The sequence below is a fragment of the Eubalaena glacialis genome, chromosome 4 (assembly GCF_028564815.1).
Source record: "Eubalaena glacialis isolate mEubGla1 chromosome 4, mEubGla1.1.hap2.+ XY, whole genome shotgun sequence".
Taxonomy (NCBI): Eukaryota; Metazoa; Chordata; class Mammalia; order Artiodactyla; family Balaenidae; genus Eubalaena; species Eubalaena glacialis.
The window spans coordinates 176,505,712-176,521,972 of record NC_083719.1 but is presented as its reverse complement, the minus strand read 5'-3'; positions in this window follow the sequence as shown (position 1 = coordinate 176,521,972).

Below are 16,261 nucleotides of genomic sequence, written 5' to 3'. Positions count from 1 at the left end.
TGTTAGAAACTAAATTTTTTTTTTATTGGAGTATAATTGCTTTACAATGTTGTGTTAGTTTTTTCTGTACAGTGAAGTGAATCCGCTATATGTATACATATATCCCCACCCTCTTGGACCTCCCTCCCCCCCATCCCACCCATCTAGGTTAATACAGAGCACCAAGCTGAGCTCCCTGTGCTCTACAGCAGGTTCCCATGAGCTATCTATTTTATACATCATACTGTATTTATGTCAAACCTAATCTCCCAATTCATCCCACGCTCCCCTTCCCCCTCTGTGTCCACACGTCTATTCTCTACGTCTGTGTTTCTATTCCTGGCCTGCAAATATGTTCATCTGTACCATTTTTCTAGATTCCATGTATATGTGTTAATATACAATATTTGTTTTTCTCCTTCTGACTTATTTCACTCTGTGTGACAGACTCTAGGTCCATCCACATCTCTACAAATGACCCAATTTCATTTCTTTTTTTTTTAAAGGTTTATTTTCTATTTTCTTTTAATTAATTCATTTATTTATTTTTGGCTGCGTTGGGTCTTCGTTGCTGTGCGTGGGCTTTCTCTAGTTGTGGCGAACGGGGGCTACTCTTCGTTGTGGTGCCTGAGCTTCTCATTGCGATGGCTTCTCTTGTTGTGGAGCATGGGCTCTAGGTGCGTAGGCTTCAGTAGTTGTGGCACGCAGCCTCAGTAGTTGTGGTTCGCAGGCTCAGTACTTGTGGTTCGGGGGCTCTAGAGCACAGGCTCAGTAGTTGTGGTGCATGGGCTTAGTTGCTCCACAGCATGTGGGATCTTCCCGGACCAGGGCTCAAACCCATGTCCCCAGCATTCGCAGGCGGATTCTTAACCACTGTGCCACCAGGGAAGCCCCAATTTCATTTATTTTTATGGCTGAGTAATATTCCATTATGTATATATAGTGCGTGTGTATATATACACACGCGCACGCACACAACACATCTTCTTTATCCATTCATCTATCGATGGATATTTAGGTTGTTTCCTTGTCCTGGCTATTGAAATAGTGCTGCAATCAACATTGGGGTACATGTGTCTTTTTGAATTATGTTTTTCTCAGGGTGTATGCCCAGTAGTGGGATTGCTGGGTCATATGGTAGTTCTGTTTTTAGTTTTTTAAGGAACCTCCATACTGTTCTCCATAGTGGCTGTATCAATTTACGTTCCCACCAACAGTGCAAGAGAGTTCCCTTTTCTCCACACCCTCTCCAGCATTTATTGTAGATTTTTTGATGATGATTGTTCTGACCGGTGTGAGGTGATACCTCATTGTAGTTTTTTTTTTTTTCTCATTGTAGTCTTGAGTTGCATTTCTCTAATAATTAGTGATGTTGAGCATCTTTTCATGTGCCTCTTGGCCATCTGCGTGTCTTCTTTGGTGAAATGTCTGTTTAGGTCTTCTGCCCATTTTTTGATTGGGTTGTTTGTTTTTTTGATATTGAGCTGCATGAGCTGTTTGTATGTTTTGGAGATTAATCCCTTCTCTGTTGCTTTATTTGCAAATATTTTCTCCCATTCTGCGAGTTGTCTTTTCATCTTCTTTATGGTTTCCTTTGCTGTGCAAAAGCTTTTAAGTTTAGGTCCCATTTGCTTATTTTTGTTTTTATTTCCATTTCTCTAGGAGGTGGGTCATAAAAGATCTTGCTGTGATTTATGTCAAAGAGTGTTTTTCCTATGTTTTCTTTTTAAGAGTTTTATGGTGTCCAGTCTTACATTTTGGTCTTTAATCCATTTTGAGGTTATTTTTGTGTCTGGTGTTAGGTAGTGTTCTAATTTCATTCTTTTGCATGTAGTTGTCCAGTTTTCCCAGCACCATTTATTGAAGAGGCTGTCTTTTCTCCATTGTATATTCTTGCCTCCTTTGTCATAGATTAGGTGACCATAGGTGAGTGGGTTTATCTCTGGGCTTTCTATCCTGTACCATTGATCTATATTTCTGTTTTTGTGCCAGTACCATACTGTCTTGATTACTGTACCTACGTAGTATAGTCTGAAGTTGGGGAGGCTGATTCCTCCAGCTCCATTTTTCTTTCTCAAGGTTGCTTTGGCTATTAGGGGTCTTTTGTATTTCCATACAAATTGTAAAATTTTTTGTTGTAGTTCTGTGAAAAATGTCATTGGTACTTTGATAGGGATTGCATTGAACCTGTAGATTGCTTTGGGAAGTATAGTCATTTTCACAATATTGATTCTTTGAATCCAGGAGCATGGTATGTCTCTCCATCTGTTTGTGTAATCTTTGATTTCTTTCATCAGTGTTTTATAGTTTTCTAAATACAGGTCTTTTGCCTCCTTAGGTAGGTTTATTCCAAGGTATTTTATTCTTTTTGTTGCGATGGGAAATGGGATTGTTTCCTTAATTTCTCTTTCTGATCTTTCGTTGTTAGTGTATAAGAATGCAAGAGATTTCTGTGCATTAATTTTGTATCCTGCAACCTTACCAAATTCATTGATGAGTTCTAGTGGTTTTCTGGTGGCATCTTTAGGATTTTCTATGTATAATATCATGTCATCTGCAAACAGTGACAGTTTTACTTCTCCTTTTCCAATTTGTATTCCTTTTATTTCTTCTACTTCTCTGATTGCTGTGGCTAGGACTTCCGATACTGTGTTGAATAATAGTGGCAAGAGTGGACATCCTTGTCTTGTTCCTGATCTTAGAGGAAATGCTTTCAGTTTTTCACCTTTGAGAATGATGTTTGCTGTGGGTTTGTCGTATATGACCTTTATTATGTATGGTATGTTCATGCATAGGTATGTTCCCTCTCTGCCCACTTTCTGGAGAGTTTTTATCATAAATGGGTGTTGAATCTTTTTCTGTGTCTATTGAGGTGATCATATGGTTTTTATTCTTTAATTTGTTAATACAGCGTAACACATTGATTGATTTGAGTATATTGAAGAATCCTTGCATCCCTGGGGTAAATCCCACTTGATCATGGTGTATGATCTTTTTAATGTGTTGTTGGACTCTGTTTGCTAGTATTTTGTTGAGGATTTTTGCATCTATGTTCATCACTGATATTGGTCTGTAATTTTCTTTTTTTGTGATATCTTTGTCTGGTTTTGGTATCAGGGTGTTGGTGGCCTTGTAGAACGAGTTTTGGAGTGTTCCTCCCTCTGCAGTTTTTTGGAAGAGTTTGAGAAGGATAGGTGTTAACTCTTCTCTAAATGTTTGATACAATTTGCCTGTGAAGCCATCTGGTCCTGGACTTTTGTTTGTTGGAAGATTTTTAATTACATTTTCAATTTCATTACCTGTGATTGGTCTGTTTATATTTTTTAACTATTCCTGGTTCAGTCTTGGGAAGTTGTACCTTTCCAAGAATTTGTCCATTTCTTCCAGGTTGTCCATTTTATTGGCATATAGTTGCTTGTAGAAGTCTCTTATGATCCTTTGTATTTCTGTGGTGTCAGTTGTAATTTCTCCTTTTCATTTCTGATTTTATTGATTTGAGTACTTTCCCTTTTTTTCTTGATTATTCTGGCTAAAGGCTTATCAATTTTGTTTATCTTCTCAAAGAACCAACTTCTAGTTTTATTGATCTTTGCTATTGTTTTCTTCATTTCTATTTCATTTATTTCTGCTCTGATCTTTATGGTTTCTTTCCTTCTACTAACTTTGGATTTTCTTTGTTCTTCTTTTTCTAGTTGCTTTAGGTGTAAGGTTACATTGTTTATTTGAGATTTTTCTTGTTTCTTGAGGTGAGCTTGAATTGCTATAAACTCCCCTCTTAGAAATGCTTTTGCTGCGTCCCGTAGGTTTTGGATTGTCATGTTTTCGTTATTTGTTTCTCGGTATTTTTTTAATTTCTTCTTTGATTTCTCCAGTGATCTCTTGGTTATTTAGCAGCGCACTGTTTAGCCTCTGTGTTTTTTACAGTTTTTTTTCCTGTAATTGATTTCTAATCTCATAGCGTTGTTGTCAGAAAAGATGCTTGATACGATTTCAATTTTCTTAAATTTTTCAAGGTTTGATTTGTGACCCAAGATGTGACCTATCCTGGAGAACGTTCTGTGTGCACTTGAGAAGAAAGTGTATTCTTCTGCTGTCAGATGGAATGTCTTATAAATATTAATTAAGTCTATCTGGTCTACTGTGTTATTTAAAGCTTGTGTTTCCTTATTTATTTTCTGTCTGGATGATCTGTCTATTGGTGTAAGTAGGGTGTTCAAGTCTTCCACTATTATTGTGTTACTGTCGATTTCCCTTTGTAATGGCTGTTAGCATTTGCCTTATGTATTGAGGAGCTCCTATGTTGGGTGCATAAATATTTATAATTGGTATGTTTTCTTCTTGGATCGATCCCTTGATTGTTATGTAGTGTCCTTCCCTATCTCTTGTAACAGTCTTTATTTTAAACTCTATTTTATCAGATATGAGTATGGCTACTCCAGCTTTCTTGTGATTTCCATTTTCATGGAATATCTTTTTCCATCCCATCACTTTCAGTCTGTATGTGTCCCTAGGTCTGAACTGGATCTCTTGTAGATAGCATATATTCGGGTCTTGGTTCTGTATCCACTCAGTCCGTCTGTGTCTTTTGGTTGGAGCATTTAATCCATTTACATTCAAGGTGATTATTGATATGTTATGTTCCTATTACCATTTTCTTAATTGATTTGGGTTTGTTTTTGTGGGTCTTTTCCTTCTCTTGTGTTTCCAGCCTAGAGAAGTTCCTTTAGCATTTGTTGTAAAGCTGGTTTGGTGGTGCTGTATTCTCTTAGTTTTACTTGTCTGTAAAGCTTTTGATTTCTCCGTCAAATCTGAATGAGATCCTTTCTGGGTAGAATAATCTTGGTTGTAGGTTTTTCCCTTTCATCACTTTAAATATATCCTGCCACTCCATTCTGGCCTGCAGAGTTTCTGCTGAAAAATCAGCTGATAACCTTATGGGGATTCCCTTGTATGTTATTTGTTTCTTTTCCCTTGCTACTTTTAATATTTTTTCTTTGAATTTAATTTTTGTTGGTTTGATTAATATGTGTCTTGGTATGTTTCTCTTAGGGTTTATCCTGTATGGGACTCTGTGCTTCCTGGACTTGGAAGCATGTTAGGGAAGTTTTCCTTTCCCATGTTAGGGAAGTTTTCGACTATAATATCTTCAAATATTTTCTCAGACCTTTTCTCTTTCTCTTCTTCCTCTAGGACCCCTATAATTCAAATGTTGGTGCGTTTAATGTTGTCCCAGAGGTCTCTGAAACTGTCCTCAGTTCTTTTCATTCCTTTTTCTTTATTCTGCTCCTTGGAAGTTGTTTCCACCATTCTATCTTCCAGCTCACTTATTCGCTCTTCTGCCTCAGTTGTTCTGCTATTGATTCCTTCTAGTGTATTTTTCATTTTAGTTATTGTGTTGTTCATCATTGTTTGTTTGTTCTTTAGTTCTTCTAGGTCTTTGTTAAACACTTCTTGTATTTTCTTGACCCGTGCCTCCATTCTCTTTCTGAGATTTTGGATCATCTTTACTATCATTACCCTGAATTCTTTTTTCAGGTAGGTTGCCTATTTCTTTTTCATTTATTTGGTCTTGTAGGTTTTTACCTTGCTCCTTTGTCTGTAACATATTTTTTTGTCATCTCATTTTTTTGTGATGGGAGGGGCTGTATTCCTGTCTTACTGGTTGTTTGGCCTGAGGTGTCCAGCACTGGAGTTTGCAGGCAGTTGGGTAGAGCGGGTCTTGGTGCCGAGATGAGGACCTCTGAGAGACCTCACTACGATTAATATTCCTTGAGGTCTGAGGTTCTCTGTTAGTCCAGTGGTTTGGTGTTGGAACTCCCACTGCAGAAGCTCAGGCCAACTCCTGGCCTGGGAACCAAGATCCTGCAAGCTGTGTGGTATGGCAAAAGAAAAGAGAAAAAAGAAGGAGCAGTACAATAACAAAGAATAAAAAATAAAATTAAATTAAAAAAATAAATAATATATTAGGAAAAATAAAAATATAAGTGGAATAACTACAACAAGGTAAAACAGAACCACAACAGAAGAAAAAAAAATAAAGGAAGAAGCCAAAAGGAGCAGAACAATAACAAAGTATAAAGAATAAAATAAAATTAGAAAAATAAAAAATTTATTAGAAAGCAACAGCATAGCACAGGGAGATCAGCTCTGTGCTTTGTGACCACCTAGAGGAGTGGGATAGGGAGAGTGGGAGGGAGGGAGATGCAAGAGGGAAGAGATACGGGAACATATGTATATGTATAGCTGATTCACTTTGTTATAAAACAGAACTAACACACCATTGTAAAGCAATTATACTCCAATAAAGATGTTAAAAAAAAATTTTATTAGAAAAAATAAAAATATAAATGAATCAACAACAACAAGGTAAAACAGAATCACAACCTTAAAAAAAAAAAAGCTGGAAAAGGCCTTGGCTGTGGGGGGCGGAGCTTAGGCAGGAGTGGGGCCTAGGCAGGCATGATATTTAAGCGTGGGCTGTGGCTTAGGCTCAGGACCTGTGCAGCTGGAAAAGGCCTTGGGGGTGGGGCCTAGGCTTAGGACCTGTGCAGTGGGGAAGGGAAGGACGGCCTCAAGGGGGCCTCCGAGTGCCTTGAAGCTGGAGTTTGGAGGTAAGACCCTGGGTGAGGGGGGGTGGGGGGGCTTAGTCTCAGTGGCAGAAGGGAGCCTTTTAGGGTGGAGGGTTAGGCCCAGGATCTCAGCAGGCTCCCCAGGGCCCAAGTGGGCAGGGGAAACACTGGCCACGTTCCCTTCTGATCCTCCACACTCCCAGCATTCTCCCCATTCCCCCTCTGGGTGTGGGAACCCCTCCCCTCCCCCAGCTGCCCCTCAGGGGTGCTGGTACCATCCCGCCTCCACTGCTTCTCCTCCCTCACATCCTACCCAGTTGCTTGGGGGTTCCTCCTGTCCCCTTAGGTGTCCATGGTCCCCCTCCAGTGCTGGTAGGTGCCCTAGTTGTGTGGAAACGCCAACTCCGTGCCCTCCTAGTCCAACATCTTGACTCTGTTAGAAACTAAATTTTATAGAATCCATACCCTTTATGGTTCCACATTAAAATTCACCAATAGCCTCACTTGCCTGGGATTTGGAAAGCAGAAGTAAACAAGGCATTAGTCAGAGTTTGGAGGCACCATACAGGAAGAGAGACCAATACATAGGAACTTCAAGGATATCATCTTCCAGCCCAGTTTTTGGATTCTTTGACCTTCCAATCAAGAGTACCTCAAAACCACCACAAATGTTTGATTTCCATTTTCCTAGAGCTGTAGGTTTCCACTTATGTCTTCCCAAGATCCACATCAAAGATCCATCAGAGTTTGGATTTTTCTGTAAGGCGTCTTGTATGCACCAGGAAGCTACTTTGGACTTCACTGTTTGGGAGTATTGTCTGATTCCCCTCTTCTCTAGATTATATCCATTTAAAGTCTAAAATGTATAACAAACATCTTATGCTGTTAATGGTGCTAGTGAGTATGTTTTCCTGATTCACCATGACACCTGCAATGGTGCAGTGAAAAAACAACAGGGGAGTTTGTTTCTCTACTGCATTGTACATGGGCTGCCTTCACCTGATCCTTCCTTGTGTTGGTGTGTCCTGTTCTTATAGCTGAATGTAATCTCTCAATATGTTTTAAATTATGTTCATATATAAGAAGTATGTGAATTTTTTTGTCACAGGAATGCTTCTGTAGTTGTTTCATAGAAACATTTTATTAACTGTTCTCTAAGCCATCGAGTGCTAACAAATGTTGGGTTTTTTATTTCCTGAGAGGATGTATGAAAATATCCCATTATAATGATCAATTTTAAGGTAAACTTTATAATTTTCTTCATTTATTCATTATACATTATGAGTGAAGATTATGTGCATATGAGTTCAGGTATTTCCTCCAGGAAATTTTCTTTTTTCTTTTTGTTTTTTGTATTTTTTTTTTAGTTGCAATTTTTGTCATGTAGCTAATTTCTTAATCATTTTTTTTTTTAATTTTTAAATTAATTTATTTTATTTTCATTTATTTTTGGCTGTGTTGGGTCTTCACTGCTGTGTGCGGGCTTTCTCTAGTTGCGGCGAGTGGGGGCTACTCTTCGTTGCGGTGCACAGGCTTCACTGTGGTGGCTTCTTTTGTTGCGGAGCACAGGCTCTAGGCGTGCAGGCTTCAGTAGTTGTGGCACATGGGCTCAGTAGTTGTGGCTCACAGGCTGTAGAGCGCAGGCTCAGTAGTTGTGGCGCACGGGCTTAGTTGCTCCGCGGCATGTGGGATCTTCCTGGACCAGGGCTTGAACCCATGTCCCCTGCATTGGCAGGTGGATTCTTAACCACTGCACCACCAGGGAAGCCCTTCTTAATCATTCTTAATACCCAAAAGTTAGATCATGTTTTTTCAATGCCCTCTTTCCAGTGCCTCACAGGATTGTACCAGTAGTCAAAGAGAAGGTTGTAATGAATTCAAATAAGAATGACCACAAACTGTAAAGGACTGTGGAGTATAATTGTAATAGGATGTTCAAAAGGAATTCTTATAGCATTTTAGCTTGTGTTGGAAGATTTGACTACCACTCAAGGAAACAAGATTTTTTTCTGTATTGAATGTTGTGAGGAGGGAAACTTTATCAGTGGTAATCATAATCGTTTTCTAGAAGGTAAAAACAAAGGTGATAAAGCTAAACTTACTTCTTAAGAAGCCTCAGTAAGAAGAGGGGAATACTGGTCTTTTTAATGCTTTTGAACTTTATCTTTTACCATTTTTAGAGCTATGGTTACACAATCCCCTTATAAATGTCTTGATCCATCATGGTCACCAATTATCTTATTTGCTGAAGTTGTGTGATGTTTTTCTCTCCAACAGGAAAAGACTTACCCTTGCAATGAATGCAGGCCAGGTCCTGATCCTCTGGAACAGCTTTTGCCTTTCCTACTTGTTTTCTAAACACTGATGCATTTCCCTCAGTGTATTAGACACTGTTTTTGTAAAGTTAAAATATGTAAAGTTACTTCTTATTATACTATGTAATATTTTTAATATCCCTTTTATGACTCAACTGGGGCCTATAAGTTTAGATAATTTGTGAGAGAATGCAAACCTACCAAGGGAGAAAGACAGGACCACTATTTCTTTTTTTTTGGCCGTGCTGTGCAGCTTGTGAGATCTTGGTTCCCTGATCAGGGATTGAACCAAGGCCCAAGGCAGTGAGAGCACTAAGTCCTAACCACTGGACTGCCAGGGAAATCCCATGGACCACTATTTTAGTCAAGCATTTCTTTCTCAGATACTATAGTCTTGTTGCTAATTTTTCAATATCCTTCATTGCCATGCACTTTAGAGTACCAAATTCAGCACACATAATCAAGGCGCTGTAGGATTTGGATAAAGTAACATTAGAAAAACAGGTTCAAGCAGTGCAGGTGCTTACATTTTTGTGAGAAAAGAAAGACAATTAACAAATGGTAAAACTTTTGGTGTATAAGATAGATGAATATTAAAAAATACCATGGGGGAATTCCCTGGAGGTCCAGTGGTTAGGGCTCTGTGCTTCTACTGCAGGGGCACGGGTTCGTTCCCTGGTTGGGGAAATCCTGCATGCTGCGATTCGAGGCCCTCCATCCCCCCAAAAAAAACATGAGATCATAGAGATGCTGTGGTGTTAATAAATCTTTTCTGTGAGGGTAAGAGCCTCAGTGAATGATGATGTCAGTGATCACTTGAATTTGTGCCAGGTGGTACATCTTGAACATTGGTTGAGGAAAAACTTGGATGTGGAAGTAAATAGAGTGCAACAATAAATTCCTGCATTCCGGATTCACAGTCAAGATTACCCAAAAGTATAGACATGGTTCATCTTCATTTTTGCAATTGTTATACATTTTGTATGGAGAATATATAGTCATGATCTTGGATATTGTTTTCTAGGGCTTGGGACTGCCTATTGATTTGGGCCATAGATGTTTGTGGTATCTATTTGTGTTTAATGTCATTTGAGAGGATTTTCATTTCCCTTTAAATTTTTTAAATGTTACAGTATTTGGCTTTTTCATTTTGCTGCATTAAACCATGGAGTTTCTCCCATTTAGGGAAATGGTTACATTCATCTACACAGTTCCAGCTCATTCTGAGTTTATTCTGTGAGTAGAGTGTTACCTATGCAAACCTACTGTGATTTCTCAGTGGAAACACCAAAAAGAGCTGTTGGTGCTTAGAGGTTATCATCTAAGGAATAATTGAAGTGAGCTGTAGAGAGAGGCTATTACAGCTGACCCTTGAACGACGTGAGTTTGAACTATGCGGGTCCACTTATACGAGGATTTTTTCATTAAATATGTACTTCAATACTATACGATTGTGGATGGTTGAATCCAAAGATGCAGAACCGTGGATGTGCTTTTGTATGATAGGAGAGTGTTAAGCTCCTGAACCTTGAATATTATATGTTCAGCTCTTTTTCACCACTGTGGGATCCTTAGGAAGAATTGCAGGACTGGGGAAGAAGAAAATGGGCCACAACAGGCCTTTCTTGCAGCCCAATCTGCACTGAGAAAACACCCTCTAGGGCTGCACCTGTCCGCATCTCATCACATAAACTAAGAATGGAGTGAGAGTGCTTTTAGAATCTGAATTTAAACCAGGATCTTTGGACAGATCTTTGGAAATACTGCAGTTCTGAAACATAACGGTGTATCCCAAGTGGAATCTGCCTAGGGGTATCCTCATTCATGAGCATCAGCGTAATTTCTTTCCATTGCCATCTTTAGAGTATTTTCGGCAATTTGTTTTTAACTGAAGCCTACTTGGCTCTGCTTACTTTGAACATCTTTAAAAATCCATGTATACCCCATTCTGGAAAGTTTCTCTGCGGCAACACCATGGGACTATGAGCCGAGAGGGAAACAGAAGCAGTCATAACCTATTCATGGGCACAAGGCCATGTGCCCTAACAGGGCCCTGTTTTTACTATGTTCCCCACACTGTACATTTCATACCCGTGACTCATTTGTTTTGACACTGAAAGTTTGTACCTCCTAATCTCCCACACCTATTTCTTTCCTCCCTTCCCTCTCCTCCCCTCTGGCAACCACCTGTTTGTTTTCTGTATCTATAACTCTGTTTCTATTATGTTTCTTCATTTGTTTTTTTAGATTCCACCTATAAGTGAAATTATACAGTATTTCTCTTTGTCTGACTGATTTCACTTAGCATAATACTCTCTAGGTTGATCCATGTTGTTGCAAATGGCAAGTTTTTTTATGGCTTAATAATATCCCATTACACACACACACACACACACACACATATCACAATTTCTTTATCTGTCATCCATCAATGGACACTTAGGTTGTTTCCATATCTTGGCTATTGTAAATAATGATGCAGTGAGCGTGGGCGTGCATATATCTTTTGAAGTTAGTTTTTTCATTTTCTTTGGATAAATTCTCAGAAGTCAAATGGCTGGGTCATATGGTATTTCTACTTTTTAATTTCTGAGAAACCTCCATACAGATCTCCATAGTGCCTGCACCAACTTACAGTCCCACCAACAGTGCACAGGGTTTCCCATTTTTCCTACATCCTTGCCAACATTTTTACTTTTAGTCTTTTTGGTAATAGCTATTCTAACAGGTATGAAAAAGGTAATATCTCATCGTGGTATTGATTTGCAGTTCCCTGGTGATGAGTGATGTAGAGCATCTTTTCATGTACCTTTTGGCCATACATATGTCTTCTTTGGAAAAATGTTTATATCTTCTTCCCACTTTTTAATCGCTTTTTTTTGCTATTGAGTTGTGTGAGTTTTTATATATTTTGGATATTAGCCCCTTATCAGATATGTGATTTTCAAATATTTTCTCTCACTCAGTACATTGCTTTTCATTTTGTTTGATGGTTTCATTTGCTGAGCAGGTTTTAGTTTGATGTATCCCCACTTGTTTACATTTTTCCTTTTGCTTTTGGTGTCAGATTAAAAAATTCAATGCCAAGACCTGTGTCAAGTAGTTTGCCATCTGTGTTTTCTTCTGGGAGTGTTCATGTCTTATGTTCAAGTCTTTGAACCATTTTGTTGATTTTTGTGTATGGTGTTAGTGTGGTCCAGTTTCATTCTTTTGCATATGGCTGTCCAAGTTTCCCAACACCATTAATTAAAGAGACTGTCCTTTCTCCATTGTATGTTTTTGGATCCTTTGTCATAGATTAATTGACCAGGTATATGTGTGGGTTTATTTCTGGGCTCTCTGTTCTGTTCCATTGATCTATGTGTCTGTTTTTACCTGGATACCATATTGTAATTTTAATTAGTATAGCTTTAAAATTGGAATGAGATGCCACCTGCCGAGGTCTTCTTTCTCAGGATGGCTTTGGCTGTTCTGGGTCTTTTATGGTTCCATGCAAGTTTCAGGATTGTTTTTTCTATTTCTGTGAAAAATGCCATTGGAATCTTGATAGGGATTGCATTGAATTTGTAGATTGCTTGGGTAGTGTGGACGTTTTAACAATGTTGATTATTCCAGTCCATGAACACAGAATATCTTTCCATTTATTTGTGTCTTCAGTTTCTTTAATTAATTTCTTGTATTTTTGTCTTTTTCATTTCTTGGTTAAATTTATTCCGAAGTATTTTATTATCTTTGATGCAATTGTAAATGGGATTGTTTTCTTAATTTCTCTGATAGTTCATTATTAGCATATAGAAACACAACAGATTTTGTGTTATTGATTTTGTATCCTGTAACTTTACTGAATTCATTTATTAGTTGTAACAATTTTTTAATAGAGTTTTTAGGGTTTTCTATATATAATATGTCATCTGCAAATGGTGACACTTTTACTTCTTCCTTTCCAATATTTCTATTTGTTTTATTTCTAAATAGTTTTATTTACTGTGTTGAATAAAAGTGGCAAGAGTGGAGATCCTTGTCTTGTTGCTGATCTTAAAGGAAAAGCTTTTGGCTTTTCACCATTGAGTGTGGTGTTAGCTGTGGGCTTATTATAGATGGCCTTTATTATGTCGAGGTATGTTTCCTCTATTCTTTGTTGAGAGTTTTAATCATAAGTGGATGTTGAATTTTGTCAAATGCTTTTCCTATATCTGTTGAGGTGACGTGATTTCTACCCTTCATTTTGTTTATGTGGTGTATCATTTACTAATTTGCAGGTGTTGAACCATCCTTACATCCTTGGAATTGGGATCCTTTTAATGTATTGTTGACTTTGGTTTGCTAATATTTTGTTGAAAAGTTCTGCGTCTGTGTTCATCAGTATATTGTCCTGTAATTTTTTTTCTTTTTTCTTTTTTTATTGCCACGCCACACGGGATGCAGGATCTTAGTTCTCTGACCACGGATTGAACCCATGCACCCTCGCCTCCTGCAGTGGAAGCGTGGAGTCTTTTTTTTTTTTTTTTTCTTTTGAGCTTTTACATGATTTTCTTTAATATTTACATTTTTATATGTAACTTTTTGTGCTAAAAAACTCCCTACTGCTAGCCCGACTGCCATTCCCCTGGTCTTGGAAACACCCCCCCACCCCCCCTGTGCTGCTTGCTACAGCATCCCTACTGGCTTCCCGCTGCTGCTCTTGCCCCCATGATCTGCTCGCTCTGTACACTACAGCTGGATGTGCTTTTTTTTTTTTTAACATCTTTATTGGAGTATAATTGCTTTACAATGGTGTGTTAGTTTCTGCTTTATAGCAGAGTGAATCAGTTATACATATACATATGTCCCCATATCTCTTCCCTCTTGCATCTCCCTCCCTCCCACCCTCCCTATCCCACCCCTCTAGGTGGTCACAAAGCACCGAGCTGATCTCCCTGTGCTATGCGGCTGCTTCCCACTAGCTATCTATTTTACGTTTGGTAGTGTATATATGTCCATGCCACTCTCTCACTTCGTCCCAGCTTACCCTTCCCCCTCCCCGTATCCTCAAGTCAGTTCTCTAGTAGGTCTGTGTCTTTATTCCCGTCTTGCCCCTAGGTTCTTCAAGACCATTTTTTTTTTTTTTTTTTTAGATTCCATATATATGTGTTAGCATACAGTATTTTTCTCTTTCTGACTTACTTCACTCTGTATGACAGACTCTAGGTCCATCCACCTCACTACAAATAACTCAATTTCCTTTCTTTTTATGGCTGAGTAATATTCCATTTTATATATATGCCACATCTTCTTTATCCATTCATCTGTTGATGGACACTTAGGTTGCTTCCATGTCCTGGCTATTGTAAATAGAGCTGCAATGAACATTTTGGTACATGACTCTTTTTGAATTATGGTTTTTTCAGGGTATATGCCCAGTAGTGGGATTGCTGGGTTGTGTGGTAGTTCTATTTTTAGTTTTTTAAGGAACCTCCATACTGTTCTCCATAGTGGCTGTATCAATTTACATTCCCACAAACAGTGCAAGAGGGTTCCCTTTTCTCCACACCCTCTCCAGCATTTATTGTTTGTAGATTTTTTGATGATGGCCATTCTGACCGGTGTGAGATGATATCTCATTGTAGTTTTGAGTTGCATTTCTCTAATGATTAATGAGGTTGAGCATTCTTTCATGTGCTTGTTGGCAATCTGTATATCTTCTTTGGAGAAATGTCTATTTAGGTCTTCTGCCCATTTTTGGATTGGGTTGTTTGTTTTTTTGACATTGAGCTGCATGAACTGCTTGTAAATTTTGGAGATTAATCCTTTGTCAGTTGCTTCATTTGCAAACATTTTCTCCCATTCTGAGGGTTGTCTTTTCATCTTGTTTATGATTTCCTTTGCTGTGCAAAAGCTTTTAAGTTTCATTAGGTCCCATTTGTTTATTTTTGTTTTTATTTCCATTTCTCTAGGAGCTGGGTCAAAAAGGATCTTGCTGTGATTTATGTCATGTAGTGTTCTGCCTATGTTTTCCTCTAAGAGTTTTATAGTGTCTGACCTCACATTTAGGTCTTTAATCCACTTTGAGTTTATTTTTGTGTATGGTGTTAGGGAGTGTTCTAATTTCATTCTTTTACATGTAGCTGTCCAGTTTTCCCAGCACCACTTATTGAAGAGGCTGTCTTTTCTCCACTGTATATTCTTGCCTCCTTTATCAAAGATAAGGTGACCATATGTGCGTGGGTTTATCTCTGGGCTTTCTATCCTGTTCCATTGATCTATAGTTCTGTTTTTGTGCCAGTACCATACTTTCTTGATTACTGTAGCTTTGTAGTATAATCTGAAGTCAGGGAGCCTGATTCCTCCAGCTCTGTTTTTCTTTCTCAAGATTGGGAAGCGTGGAGTCTTAACCACTGGACTGCCAGGCAAGTCCCTGTCCTATAATTTTCCTTTCTTGTGTTGTCCTTGTCTGGTTTTGTTGCTGAGTCCAAGCTTGCTCTGCTCGCTGCACAACGGGCCAATAAATCAGAGAAGAGGTTTTGAGGAAAGGAATACAACTTTATTCAGAAAGCCAGCAGACCTGAGGCAGCAGATAGATGGGCCTCAAGCTAGGCATTTACAACTGGCCTCCCATTTACATTTCATGGGGCAGGAAAAAGTGGGCTTCAGGCTGGAAACTTACAACTAGTCTACTGTTTACATTTCCTGAGACAGGAGATAGATGGGCCCCAGGTTAGACATTTAAAATCAGCCTCCTGGTGGCATGGACATATATACACTACCAAATGTAAAATAGATAGCTAATGGGAAGCAGCCGCATAGCACAGGGAGATCAGCTAGGTGCTTTGTGACCACCTAGAGGGGTGAGATAGGGAGGGTGGGAGGGAGACGCAAGAGGGAGGGGATATGGGCATATATATATACATATGGCTGATTCACTTTGCGATACAGCAGAAACTAACACACCATTATAAAGCAATTATACTCCAATAAAGATGTTAAAAAAAAAAATCAGCCTCCTGTTTGCTCTCCAAATGGAAGTAACAAGAGAAACAGGGTAAATAGGCAGGCTTTGTCTCCTGTGGACGCCTTAAGATAACAGTCATGGCAGGAAAAGAGAGGGGCTAAACTTGTTTGAGGAAAAGGTCAAGAGGTCATACATTTCCCATCCTTGGGGCAAGGGAGACATTGCACATGCGCAGAAAGGCTCCTTGGGGGTCAAAAAGGAGGGGGCACCACGCCATAATATGTGATGCTAAGGCTGTCCCATAGGCCTCTGGACTGAAATCCATCTTGAAAAAATGGTGCGCACACATGTTAGGGAGGGTCCTAGGGCAGGTCAGGTGTGGAAAAAGAAACCAGATAATCGGCCAAAGGTAAAGACCCGCAAGAACTACCCTGTATGAATGACTTAACCGCCTCTTTACTGCACCCCTC